Genomic DNA, 13267 nt, shown 5'->3' on the forward strand with positions numbered 1-13267 from the left:
TTTTTTTGGTGTGCCATTCTATAGGATTTCACAGCTTTGGTCACACATGCAGTGTGAAATTAGGGCACTTTAAAGTCACTAATATCATACACAGTTCTTTTAATCATTCTTTATTTTGTCCACTTTTATTACAAATAATATTTTGAAAGATTTATTTTCTAAGAGTTATTATTTTCCGTTTCTGTGGTCACATTGATATGAACACTTTGCGGGGTTATTAAAAATGAACCCATCAGGACTTTTCTTCTAAGGCATCTTTCAGGAGGATCAGCTTATCTAGCGTTTCTTCTTACTCTATCCCTGACCTCCAAAAGTCTGGCACATTGTTTGTTGGTTTACAGAATGACTCCAAATACATTCTTGATTTCACTTGTATGAATCATGAGAATAAAACCAAGGGAGTACACAGTGTTTGATTCATGGTTACCTTGGTACAAGAAGAGCCAATAATAAATCCAACATGGACTCTATTTATTTTTTATTTTATCTCCAGTGACTAACACATTTGGTCTATTATGTATCAGGTGCTCAGTAAAAAAGTAATAGACATCATAAAAGAAAAGTGACCAGGCTGACTTTTATAAAGACAGACACGTGATCTAGGTATTATTCATAGAGTTTTCACAGTGATTACACATAGAGGAAGGGGTTTGAGTGACTTGCCAACATAATATCCTCACTGCCTGTATTTGCCTATTGGCTGTCAGTTATAGGTTTGAATTTAGGGCTGAGCTTTGCAATGCTCCACTATGCAGCTATTTCCACCAACTAACAGAATGACAGAAGTTGGAAGAGGGAAATTATGGGTCATTAATTATGAAAAGCATGTCATGAAAGGAGTTATGCACTGCAGAATTAAAACAGAACTCAGTAGCCCAACGCCTATCAGTTACTTCATAGATTAATTCAGAGGTTCTCTTTAGGTACTTGACTGAGGCATTAAGTTTAATAATCTGATTTTATGCTGATAAATGAAAGAGATGTGACCTAGCAATTTCACATCCACAAAGAAAATTCCTCAGAAAGAGAAAAGGTGAATTAAATAGAATAAACCGAAATTATCTGGCATGGGCAAGCATCATCTACTTTGTTAATCTTTCGATCAGCCGATTTTTTGGGCTTCCTATAAAGCATATAATACAGTAGGCACTGGGATACAAAGCCTCTGGGACTTGCTGTTAAAGGAGGTGTGATGTGTGACAGAATTGTGAACAACAAATTATAACAGTGTGATCATTCATTCATGCATTCATGCATTCATGCATGTATTCCACAAATGCTTATTAACACCTTCTGTGGGTCAGGCATTTGTATTAGATTTTGAGAAGACAGGACTAAAAAATACATGGTCCATGCCCTCATGGAATTTATAAATATTAAACAAATAATTGCAAGTGTTCTATACAATCTAAAGAAAATGCTGCATGCTGTAGAAATATTTAACATGGGAACCAACCTCATCATGGTGCCTGGGTGAAGTTACCTGGAAAAAGGGCTGCCTCATTGAGACAGAAAGATGAATGGGAGTAAAATTTCTAAGACAGTGTTCCACATTCAGAAAATATCATGTAAAAGACATAAAAGAGTACAAACTCATAGAACTGAAAGATATTCCATTTGACTTAAATATATTTTAAATAGGAGAAGTTGAGAAAGGAAGCTAAATAGGTGAGCAGGTGTTTAACCACACACAATCTTGAGAACTTGTTAAGAATATGGGTCTTAATCCTTAAATCTTTAATCCTTAAAACCTTAATCTGTATAAGCGGTGGGAAGCCATTGAACCAATGAGGAGTAAAATGACCAGATGTGCATGCTTAAAACATCCCTCAATGTACAGTGTACAGTATGATGCATGGGGGGCCCAGGGAATCTGGGCAACCAGTAATGAAAGTATTGCAGTGCCCAGGAGAGAGAGATGATGGCTTGGACAAAAGTGGTGGGAATGCGAGTAGCAGCAGGTGGTTTTAAGAGACAAGTAAGAATTAGAATTTAGAAGACTGGTGACCCATTATATGTGGCAGATGAAAGAGAGGGAACCTTTAGAATAATTCTCAAATAATTGGCATGAACAAGGGGTACGGCTTTGTCACTTACTAAAAATGGCATATCGAAGGAGAAGAGCACACAGCATGTTAGAGTGCCCGTAAAACATCAGAGTCATGATCTGAACAAGCTGCTCTAGGCCATTTAATGCAGCAGTGATCTAAGCTGCCTGTAGGGACAGGAGTAAATTCTGTTTTCTGCTTTTTGTGCAAGCTGAGCCCTTTATTGTTTAGCTTCTATCCCATTCTTACGTGAAAGCATCTTTCTTCTATTTAGAAAATGTTGCCCCCCTCACTCCAAAAGCCACTATATTTTTACAAACCTCACTTCTCTGGTAAAATAAAATACTTGGATGTGTTTAATTAAATAAAATGTTTTCTGGGATTTTTGTGTGTAGAATGAGGAAACATGTAAGTCAAGCTCGGGTAAAGGTGGACATAAGTGTGAACCGGCAACATTTGGCTACCATTTCCCTTGTGCAAGAAGGAAGGAGAGAGGTGCTGTAACAAAGAGGAAGCAAGATGGGTAAATTACTACTCTACACGGAAAGTAGTAATGTACCCAGGCACTCACAAAACTTAAAGGGGATAATGAGAGTTATATACAGATTAGTTATAAAGAAAAGTTAAAGAAACCGCTAATGCTCTTAAGTGGAAGATATGCTGAGATTTCTGTACTATGTTTCAGGAAACCAAAAAACAAAAAACGGAAGTTCCTGATGGCATAATAATCCTACACTGATAGGCATTGCTATATGCTCTCTGCTTCTTTACTTATACTACAAGAAAATGAGGGAGCCCTGTTCCTGTTCTCCGCTAGTCTAGGGAATTTTTCTTGCCCTCAAAGCATTACTTCATATAGATCCTAATTTTGGTGGCAACCTGGTACTTACCTTTTGATTATAGGAATGAGTATGTACAGCAGTTTTGGGAGCCATTCTGTACTGGAAACAGCTAAAGCCTGCTCCAATCTGAACAACATTAGAGAAAGTTAAACCTGCCTAAAAGTGGCCAAATGTGAGAAAAGAACTACAGTTTTACATTGTTGCTTTTAAGTCCTGGCTAATACACAAACAAGACCCCACATCCAGCAGTCATCACAACTTATTGTGAGTTTCAGTCAGGTTCAGGAAAATTGGTACACTTTCTTCTTCTTATACATACAATTACACAAGATCATTTCATGATAATTTGTATTAATCTATTGCCACTTTTAGTAGGAACAATAATAAGGTGATATAATCCTCCTTACTTTGCATCAACCTCTATCTCTAACCTGCAGAAAAATTGCTGATACCTTATTTAGAACAAAGGATACCCAGAACTGCCGCCAGCTCTGTTGGGAATCCTCTATCTTAAAAAAATTTGTTATTACTGAATCCAGCCTGAATTTTATCTGTCATATTCAACATGTATAACAGAATCACTAGTTCTGAGTTTCCTCACTAGTATTTTATTTAGGCAGCAATATGACTAACTGAAATTTAGTGTAAACTACTCTAGCTTTCAGAGCTTTCTTAAGAAAAAAAAGAGATAAATCATTAAAAAGTTTTCAATATTGACTAACTGGTAAAATAACATATTTGGATGTGTTTAATTAAATAAAATATATTACTAAAACCAATTACACTTGCTTCTTTTCACTTTTAACATAATCACTAGAAAGTTTAAAATTACATGGGTGTCTTAAATATATGTGTCATATTTTACCTCTATTATTACAGTGTATCCTAGTGGCTTTCAACATTAGATTATGCAGAATCATGCACAGACATTTATGTATTTTGGTAAGGGGGATATGATAAGATCTGTGTTACTGACGTATGGTTATAGTTAGAAACATAAATTGGATTATGGAGAGAACAGAAACAAGAAATCAATTACTTGAGTTTTGCAAGAGTTCAAACGAAAGATGACAAGAAAACAAACTGTATTTGTGGCTTAGAAGAAAGATAATAGATTCAGGACAAATCTTATATTTAGGATTGGAAGCACTTTGGACTGAGTGAAATATTTGGGTTGAGGAAATTGTAGGAACTAAAGATAATAACTCAAATGTTGGGATAGATGTAATATAATAATGTCTTTAATTGAGGGGCAAATGACAAAAAATAAATTTCTTATATTTTCAAAGAGAACACAGGACCTGACTTAGGACCATCACTAGCAATTAGTCAAGTAAAACCCAACTGTTTTACAATAGCTTTGAACAATTTGCAGCAATTTAAATTCTTAAATGGGATGAAAAAATTTGCAATTCATCTAATGAGTTTTTTCTTCCCAAAATAAGCTTCTTGGGAGAAATTTGTAAAGCAGAGAATTTTCCCAAAGCAAAAACATGTTTCTTCCTTCATTAGAATAAATAAGGGTTATATACAAGCTTACCAAATCTAATTATATTATTAGAGTTGCAACTTCATAATTGAGGCACACAGACCTGTAGTATAAATAATTTCAACTAATATCATTGGTATGTATTGGCCAGACCAGCTCCCAATACATCAACACGGGTTCAAGATCTCTCAAAGTGATTGAGTGGTTGGTGAAAAAGAAAGAGAGACAAGGAAAACGTTTTCCTTAAAGCTGGGCCCAGGGGAGGCACCATATAATGCTGCTCTGTGGATGTCTGACATTCCCCTGAAAGTCTCAGTTTTTAATTATGCTCTTTCAGTAGAGGAAGGGGAGGGAGGTTACACAAAGTTTCAGTGACAATTATACAAAAAGAATACATTTGCAAAAACTGGTGCACAAAAATCGCAACGTGGTGTTATAAAAGCAGGCCAATGTAAAGATAGCTGTCTGTGTGTCAGCATAGAAATCATACACCTTAGCAAGATTGTAGGTTAAACATAAACTTATGATTATCAGCAAGAATATATTGGGTTCACAGCTAGAGGGGAAACAGGATCTGACACAGAATAATCAGCCTGACCACAAAAACTGCAAGAGGAGGGGGCCTCCATGCAGGCCTGGAGGAGCAGTGGGAGAAGAAAGACATTTACATCCTTATCTCAACCACAGAGACCGACGCCACTCATATGTCTGTTTATAGGCTCTCCATGAGGGTCGCATTCCCTTTCCAGGGCCCTAATCAATATGCCTTTCCTGGGAAAGGAATCCAGGTAATAAACCTCTCTATTATACGTCCATTTATAGGCTCTCTGCAACGAGAGCTTTATTAATCCAACAGAAAGCAACAAATGATAAAAAAATGAAGAAAGAAAAAATATACCCAAATAACATACCAAATATGAAAATAAATATTCTGAATATTGTTATTCCTAAATAAAAATATTAATAGATTGAATAAGTCTGTTAAAGGTTAAATTCCAGAAAACCAGAATAGATTTGATATGGCCATCTAGCTGTGATCTGTTAGTGACACATGTATAAAACAAAATCAAAAGTAAAATGAGAGAATGCAAACATAGAAATTCTGAATAAAACTATAATATATAAAAAAGATTGAATTAATATCTTACAAAACTTTCTACAAAAAAGTCTTCACTGATGACTTTCATAAGCATTTATGGAAGGTTTAATATAAATTCTTCATAAATCCTTCCCTTAAGATAGAACTTTTCAACTTATTCAGTAGGCCATCATTATTCTTATATCAAAACCAAGTAAAGACATCCTATGAAAAGAAAACTAAACAACAATATTTCTTTAAATACGTATATGCAAAATGTCTTAAAATACTAGCAACATATACAAAGAATCACATAAAGTACGATCTATCTTGAGGATGTAAGGTTTGTTTAACATACAAAATTAATCGCTGTAACGTCATATCAATAAAATAAAAAGTAAATCCACAGAATCTTCTCAATAGACACAAAAGACATATTTTCTATAATGAAATTAAACACCCTTTCAAGATAAAAGAGATTTTAAAAATCCAAGAATAAAAGAAAACTTATTGAATCTGATAAAAAGTATCCATGAAAAATCCACAACTGACATCATGCTCAATAACTAAAGAATGAATGCTTTTCTCCTACAATCAGGAAAACAGAAAGCATATTCCCACCCACCACTTCTATTCAGAATGGTACTGGAGGTTTTATCCAGGGTAATTAGAAATGAAAAATTAACAAAACATATTCAAATTGAAAAATAAGAAGTAAAGCTATCTCTATTTGTGATCGTGAATATGGAAAATCCTAAGATATCCTCAAAAACAACTACCAGAATTGATAAATAAGTAAGACAACCTTGTGGTATACAAGACCAGTGTACAAGAATTTATTGTAATTTTATATATTACCAATAAACAATCTAAAATTAAAAATGAAACATTGCATTTACAATTGAATATAAACATTATATTAATAAATTTACCAAATGAAGTAGAACCGTATACAATAAGGATCACAGAATTTCATTGAGAGAAATTTAAAAATACCTAAATAAATTGAAAGATAGCCCATGTTCATGTATCAGAGGACTTAATATTTTTAATAGATTAATACTTCTTATGTGTCCACAGTTTAACCAAAACTCCTATCTAAATTCTAGCTGTTTTTTTTTTTTTTTGCAGAAATTGACTAGATAACACAGAAATTAATATGGAAATGCAAATAACTCAAAATAGTTTAAGTAATCTTTATACAACAAGCAAAACTGGAAGATTCACACTTTTTGGATTCAAAATATACTACAAAGTTGCAGCAATCACCAGAATGTGATCTAATATTTGCATGAAGATAGACACATAGATTTATGCAATCAAATTTAGAATATAGAAATACACCCTATATTTAAGGCCAATTAATTTTTGGCCTTGGTACGAAGACATTTCCAAAGTGTAAGAATCATTTTATTTTACCAACGGTTCTGAAACAGCCAAGAACTCATATGCAAAAGTATTAAGCAGGACATCTTCTTTGCACCAAACATATCTATTTTAAAAATGCATCAAATCTTTATTTAAGACATAAATTTTAACTCTTAGAAGAAAGTATAGGATTAAAACTTTGCAACCTTGGGTTAGGCAATGGTTTCAAAATAGCATATGAAAGAATAAAAAATAAATGAACTCAATTGAGATAAAGATATAAAAAGTACTTTGTGCCTCAAGGAACACCATAAAGAGTGAAAAGATAAACTGTAGCATGGGAAAATATTTGAAAATTATATTTTTGATAAGTAGTTTGTATGTAGAATATATTTTTTAAAACCTTAAAATTCAACAATAAAAAGACAAACTACCCAATTAAAAATCGGCAAAGGATCTGAATAGACATTTCCCCAAAAATATATTTTAATGTCCAACAGGCATGTGAAAATATAATTAATATTGTTAGTTATTTTGCAAATGCAAATCAAAACTGCAATGACATATCACTGCACAACCACTAGGATGACCATAATATAAAAGACAGATAATAATAAGTGTTGCCAAAAAGGTGACATTGGAATCCCCATACATGGCTGGTGGGAAGGTTAAATGGTCTTATTAAGTAAGACCACATTTGAAACATCAGGATGATGGCAGAGATGGGTGCCTGCAGTTACTCTGATTAAGCAAAGAAGTTACTTGGATTATCAAGGAAAAATGTTAGGAATCTCCATAGTTTCTGAGTCACAATATTTCCTTCATATTTATAATATTTTATTTAGTCTTAGAAGTGGGCCTGCCTTTGTCCTTAATATTTTGCTTATATTTCAGCCTCATGCACATGAAGCTCACATCATCTAACTTCTTTATTTAACTCACTCCTCACTAACTTCAGGTCTGGGCTTAAACATATCAGCCACAAAAAAATGTTTTCCAATTCCAAATTAGTTATATTTTCCTGAGACATGCCTTTATAGCAACCTATATTTTCTCAGTACCTATCACACTTTGTTTTTTTTCCACTCAGTGGTAAGCTGTTGAATGTATCAGCTGGGAACATCTGGGATCCTACCTCAGAGACTGACTATAGATTACCTACACGGATATTAGGAAGTTTTGGAAGATTAAAGAGGGCAATTATAGACCCAGGCTGGCAAAACATGTCTGGAGAGAGGATTGGACAAAGAATCAAAGACACTTGCAGCATAAATAGAAGAAATTACTAGGAGTCGATTTCAGGATGTCAGTGATGCAATGGGACAGTTAGGGGTGGTAGGGGAGAGACAGCGGGGGGTGGGGAGGGAGGGGAGGGTGGGGAGGGATAACATGGGGAGAAACGCCAGATATAGTATGCACCTAAAGTAAAATAAATAAATTTTAAAAAAAGAAAAAAGAAAATTCTAACATTTTCAGATTTTTCAATATTCTAATTAACATGTACATTGGAAACAGAATTTTTAAATGGTTAAGAAGATCAAACACCTGGCTGTAAAGTAAAAAANAAAAAAAAAAAAAAAAAAAAAAAAAGTACCCCTTGATGACAATATCTGGCAAAATTTAATGAAGAAGAATCAAAAGGTAAAAAGCAATAATAATAAGAGTGGTCAGTTGATACGGGAGTGGAATGGATGTAGGGCAGGCACAATGATTGCCAGGTAGAGAAACTATCATATATTAATTCCAATGAATGCTCAGAATTGGACCCCCCCCAAATTATCAACGTGCCTGGCAGATAGTGGGTCCACATTTGAGTCCCACAGTACTCCTCTCTTTTTCTAGCCTCCAACCAATTGGCTATGACCTCACCATTTGCACTAGAAGCTGGGACTCTGTTGCCAATACACTGATCTTTTACAGGTTTCTTTTTCCGCCTATTTTTGTATATTACCACTATTGAGAGCTTTGGTTCTTAACCATTTTTAAACTCAAGCGTATGTTTGCACTCTGATGCAAAGCTATAAATAATTTCCTTAGGAAAGCAATGCTTATTAACACACACATTTACATTATTCTTAAAGAGGCCTCCTGAATAAAATTTCTAAAATATTTTCATGTTGTCAAAATAATAAATTGTATATATTGAGCACTAATATGTGAGGGCTACTGTTCTAAATGTTTTACATGTATAAATTAACTTATTATTTTTGACAAATCTAAAGGAGAGTACTACAATTATCCAAATTACATATTAAAAAAGGAAAGCATAAAGTTGTTAAATAACTTGGCCAATGTCTCACTGAATTTAAACCAAGTCCATGTAATTAGAGAAACCATAGTCTTAAATAAAATGATTTGTACTTTAAGTATGCTAAGTCTTGCAATAAATACTCAGATGGTCCAAATTTGGTCTAAAACTCCCAGGAGCTTGCCTGTTACCTACTGAAGAAAAGAGAATTTATGAAAAGGTCTATACTGAAATGAAGAATGTGAAATGTGATAAAAGAGAGTTAGAAAATACTAAGAATGAACAAAGCAGTGATTAAATTTTTGCTGTTGGGGGAAAAGTTCAATGTTTTTATTAAAGAGTTATTGAATCTCCATTACTGATTAAGAGATAACAAAATAACAATTGCAGAAAATTGAGGTCCTCAGAGGATTGTTTTGAGAAGAGCACAGTCAGAGTAAGGACAGCTTTCTAGGAGTAAACGCATCCTAGCAAAAAAAGCCAAGACGGTGAGGTGAAATAGACCTTGCATTAGTGTTCTGGATATTAGAAGTGAGTCTTCTCACTTTTGGCCAAATGCATTGACACTGAGCTTTCTTATCTCTGGAGTAGAAATGATGCATAGTTAATGACCTTAAGGATCTGAACAGATGGGATTACTGAGTTACTCTTAATAAGAATTTAATGAAAACAAATGACATACATAAAAATGGCCAAATATTGGGAAGAATGGAGAGAAGAATAAACATGTTTACTCTTTTTTAGAGTTAAAAGTCAGGTTGGAAGAGAAAGTACCTTAAAATGAATTGAAAATATAAATATCATATGTGTATATGAAATGAATGGTTTATATAATTCTTCATTGAAAAACAAAATAATTGTCTCAAATTCATCAATACTTTAACATCAATTGTTGCTGCTATGATTGCTAAGAAGGGTGAATTTAAATTGAAATATATTTTCTTGGTGAAAGAGTTGTTGTAAAAACAAGAAAATACAATTTCTGGAAAGAAGTTTACTCTAGGCAAAGTGGAAAAAATAAAGCATTTTATTATTAAATTATTTAATATTTTCTACCTAATTGTGTAAATCTATAGGGGCAATGAACACATATTTAAAAGGTGTGCAAGGGGTGCCATTCATTACACTCCAGGAAAAAATAGTTGGAACTTTATTAAAAATTGACTAATAGGCACTATAGATAATTGAAATGACAGCGTATTTTGACAGCTGCAAGCAAAAATGTACTTGTTCAAAATAGTGAGTGTAAATCTTTTTAATTTCCAGAAAGAAAAATGATGTACAGGTTTAACTTAATTCAGTCAGCTTATAAAGTGTAATAATAAAAGGTAACTAACTCTTCACCTGACTGGTGAAACCTCTGTTAATTGGAGGTCCTGCCAATCACTGCACATTAGAGCTGGATGTGAAGGCCTCTGAAAGTCCTCAAGTGGAAAAGGTGATTTCCTCCAGGGTCCTGGAGGAAACGAAACTCACCACAGAAAATACCAAACATCCACAAAATAACCTCTTAGTGTCAAATTTGGAGCTCACAAAACACTAAAATCTCCAAACAAGTAGAGTGAAGTAGAAACAGATTCATCATCCATATGCTATGGCCCCCGTAGGTATATTGCAAAGCTAAGAAGTGAGATTTTTAAAACGAATAAAGAAATAACAGAAGTAAATTTCCTAATCAACAAAATGAGTCGAATCCCAGGTTAAGAATAATCCACATCACTTTAAAATGTCCCGGTGCCCTCTTGCTAGGACATGGTTACTTGATTTTATTACATTTAGATCCATAAAGGAAATCAAAAGGACAAACAAAAGCAGATGATGATTCACATCATGGTTTTTCAAACTGACATATTTAGTTTAGGGAAAGAGAACGTGAAATGTAGATGCCAGCCTCAGGATCTGAGCTTCATTTTGTCCTAATTTATTTTATTTTATTTTATTTTAGATACGAATGTTCATTTTATTAGAGACATAGCCAGTTGCACATTTAAATTTCACAAATTTTGACTATCCTTTTGGTAGGAGAGCACAACTGAACCCACCAAAAAGTAAAACCAGTCCATGAATGGGATGTGATTATACATTCTTAGATTTATCTTCACTCTATGTGGGAAAGTTTTCTATAAAATGCATTTGTTTAAAATATTGCAGAGCATAGATTTGCCAAGAACAATTTAAGCCCCATAAATGTTTCCTTCAAATTGAATGAAAAGAGGCTGAGAATCTTATTACATTGTGTGGGAATCCAGTATTTAGCTTTAGAATAAGAGAATTTCAAAAATTGGAGCACTGCCATTATTTACAGCTGCCGGGATCACTGTCATATGATAAAACCTTGATTTCTCTTTATTCCAAGCTCACTGACAGTGAAATTTTCACTTGCAAACCACACAGTGAGGTGGAAGGCTAAAAAGGTGCAGCTTTAGTTAATCTGAATAAATAGTCTTTTTTGTATGCAGGCAGATCTATCCTCTTAAGCCATAACCTTCATCTTAATGATGAAAATGTTCCATTAGTCAAATTTCTCGGGTCTATTTTAATCATGAGATATTCATTTTTTTGTTCTTAAAGGTTTACATTGCATAGGTTTAATATTTTATGTATAAACAAGGGCCATAAATTATTGACTAGTTAATATGGTCCATGAATGAATTCATTGTTCTCAAAGTAGACGGATTTTAATTTTAAGAGAAAGAGAACTAATTTAAACCCTTAATGTCTGTGAGGTGCTATACAAAAAAAAAATGCTTTTAAATTTTAATGACAACAAATGGGAATGTGTGTTAAGTTTCCTTTGCCCTGGTGAAAGTGCACTCTATTTAAAAATTTTTAATAACATAAAGAATTATGTTAATATATTACATGATATTAAAATATTTAGCCACATATATATTTATTTAGCTACATATGTATTAAATGCATATTTATCCATTATTGTGTTTAATAATATAACTTCTAAAAATTCAAAAGCTAATATTGGTTTACAATACAATAATGCAAATTACAAACATTCAGGAAACTAGGAACAATGACTAGTTGTAGAAATGAATAAATATGATACATAAAGATAAACTAAGAAATTTAATTGATTCAGAAATCAATATGAAAATCCCAGCATAAATAAAATGCAGTGACGCTTCCAATTCAAGATGGTAGTAAAGATTTACAAAGATAAATTAATGCATGGAATGGAGAAAAAATGGTATTACTTAATTGTATAGTGTGTTTAATATGCAGAATGAGAAAAGTAGATGGATTTGTATTGATTGCATGACATAAAACATAATACAATTCGAGAATTTTAAGAGATTCTTCTAGTCCAATCCCTAGAAATACTCAAAGTTCAGAATAGGAGAACTTCTCTGAACTCAAAGTTCAGAGTGAGTGGATGACAATCATCTTGATTATTAGGAATAACATTGGCTGGTCATAATTATCATCTTTATTAAAAGAAACTGCTGGACGAGTTATTGTTTCTTCTTTCTCTCCTCTTACTCATTTCTCACTACCAATATATAGAGACAGACAACAGTGGTATTTAAAGCTAAACCTGGAGAACAAATCTTTGGAAAGAATACCACATCTGCCCACAGAGGTTTAGAGTTGGGGTGTCTTAAAGAGAACCAGTAAAGGATTGATGTATTTTTAGAGCTACACAGCAGAAAAAACAAAACAACCAAAAAGTAATTCTTCCCAAGGAAAAAAATACTAACATAAAGTTCTTCATTATGCTTTTATTTTGAAGTAAATGATAATATTGAGTTCTTTCTATATGCCAGATATTGGTCTAAATATTGTATATGTAACTTATAACAATCCTGTATTGAAGGTTCTATTATTTGTGTTTAACACATAATTGACACCAAAAGATCAAGTAACTTTCATTAAGTCCTGTAACTTACCAGTGGCAGAGCCAGAATCTGAACCAGACAGACTTGGTTCCTGAGCAGCAAAACTTAACTCCTGTTCCTTGTGGCTTACCATTTGTGATGCTGGAGCAGGGACAAGTCCAAGCCTGCCAGTCTGCCTTCCACTCTTGCTGACTGCATTTTCTAAAAACGAATTATGCAGACAGCACCGCCTTAACAAACTGCAAGTTACTTTTAATCTCTTTATACAGGGAAGAAAACTATTAGAAAACCAACCCCAAACCTTTCAGAAGCACATAGCCTAGGTCCTTTATACAGATATAAA

This window comes from Cebus imitator, unplaced genomic scaffold (assembly GCF_001604975.1).
Source record: "Cebus imitator isolate Cc_AM_T3 unplaced genomic scaffold, Cebus_imitator-1.0 Scaffold116, whole genome shotgun sequence".
NCBI lineage: Eukaryota > Metazoa > Chordata > Mammalia > Primates > Cebidae > Cebus > Cebus imitator.